Here is a 2,239-nt window from a genome sequence, read left to right as displayed (position 1 = left end):
ACAACCCGCTCGGCCCTTTGGTCCCAGCCGAGCGGACTCCCGCTCGGCCCTTCGATCCTCCTGCCTTGGCGTCGGAAACCCAAGCCCATGGACGGGTTATCTCTAGCTCCGCTCGGACCTACTAAGCCTCTCGGCGCGGCCATTAACCACTTAGTCAGCCCTTCATCGGTCCTCAAGCTGAGACCCTTTAGGAAGTGGGTCCCCCATTCTTACCGCCGGATCACTTGCCTTCCCTTCAAGTCTAGTCGAAGGAGGCAGTGAGTCCGACTGACTGGACTATACGTGCCCGAGCGGGCGGTCGCCGCCTTTCCATGGCTCATAATATTCTTGGGGCCGTTCGGCCCTTCTGCCAAATTCAGCCGTTCGGCTCTTCATTTCGGTTGCCTTGTCGCTTAATGTGGATATTTGCTTGTCTAGATCTTCTTGAAAATCACACAAATCCTCTCCATTAAGTCGAAGCATGCGCGGTATGGGCGCATTAATTGTGCTTGGCGACAGAGCGCCACTTGTCGACCATTGTGTGGCGGCGACGTCACTCACGATGGGACGCCTTCGTTTAAAATGGACGACCCAATGGCGTCCTTGTCCTTCGTGACCTGGATCAGACGGCGGAGGCCGATGGGCCTCGGCTGTATAAAGTCTCAGTTCTCCTCCTCTGCCGCACGCTCGCTCGTGCTTCCTCCTTCTGCCTCCTCTGCCGCTGTAGCCTTCGGCGATCCAGTCCCACTTTCCGGCTGCTACCTTTTCCCCGGAGATCTTTTCCGCCCGTTTCCTCCTCAGTGAGTCTTCTTCCTTCACTTACTAGGTTTTCCCTGCTCATTTCGCCTCTTTCGCTCCCCTTCTTTCAATTTCTTGCTATCCTCTTGCCTCTCCGAGATGGCAAGTTCCTCTGAACCCGCCACCAGCGTTCACGGTCCCTGGTATGTGACCATGGAGAGTCGGTTTGATGAGGAGGGTGCTCGGCGCCTAGTTCGGACGTATGGGATTCTCGATAACCATGAAATAGTTATAGCCGACCCGACTGACCAACCACATGACCCGCCGATCGGCACAATCTGTTTCTTTTTAGACCAATTCCAGGGTGGCCTTAGATTTCCTACCCATCCTTTTATTTTAGAGGTTTGTAACTATTTTCGCATCCCGCTCGGCCAACTTGTGCCGAACTCCTTTAGGCTGCTGAGCGGGGTGGTCGTCCTCTTTAAGCTGCACAGTATCCCTCTTGACCCCAAAATATTCCACTTCTTCTTCTACCCCAAACAATCCGAGCCGGGCACTTTTATCTTCCAAAGTAGAATATGCTTTAAATTTTTTGATAATATGCCGACCTCCAACAAACACTGGAAGGAGTTTTTCTTCTATATTCGACTCCCCGAGCGGCCAGCATTCCGAGCCAACTCAACCGGAGCTCGGCAAGTTCAGAAGCAATCCAGCCTATCTTCACGTGGCGAACTGGTTGTCTGGTCAGCGATACAAGATCGACCAGTTGCTGCTCAAGGGGGTGTTGTATATTTTCGGATTGTCTCCCGTTCGGGCAAATCTCCCCTTCCGCATGAGTAAGGATTCTTTACTCTCTTAGTCCTTTTTTGTCTAATTGATTTTAATTTCGTTTACTGCAGCTGAAGTCATGTGGCGTTCCAAGGCTACCGCTAACCTGAAATTGAAGTCCGTAGAGATTGAAGCGGCTACGAAAAAAGAGCTCGTCGAGCGGGGACTCATCCCCAGCTGCCCGGCGGATGCAGGAGAGGGGGGGGGCGCAGTCCGCCCCTGAAACAGAAACTGCCCCATCCGCTTCAACGGAGGTTGAGGCGGATCCTGTTTCCTCTGCCCCCGCCGAGCTGGGCGTTCCCCAGGTTGGAGATCCACCATTGGAGGTTCGGCGGAAACGTCGAAGAGACCCCAGCCTTCCGCCGACCCAAGAGGGGGAACCACAGGCGCCGATCAGCGTAACTTCGCCTGACCGCACGCTCCCGCAGATCGGGACCCCTATGGCTTCGCCTAACTCGTCGCCGCTTACGCCGGTTGGGCGAAACTTCCACCATAGGGGAGTCCTCGCATCAGGCGGCCGCGATGAAGAAGCTCGTCCGGCCACCCTACCATCAAGACTACCCTCCGATTCCCGTCGGAGGAATATTTCTGTCTGCCGATCGGCCATCGAGCCCCGTTCACGAAATAACCTGACTGTCCCGCTCGCCAAGCTCTTCGAGGACGCCCAGATTCAAGTGGCCCTTATGACGCCTAA

The sequence above is a fragment of the Zingiber officinale genome, chromosome 8A (genome assembly GCF_018446385.1).
Source record: "Zingiber officinale cultivar Zhangliang chromosome 8A, Zo_v1.1, whole genome shotgun sequence".
Taxonomy (NCBI): domain Eukaryota; kingdom Viridiplantae; phylum Streptophyta; class Magnoliopsida; order Zingiberales; family Zingiberaceae; genus Zingiber; species Zingiber officinale.
Note: the sequence above shows the minus strand (reverse complement) of the source record.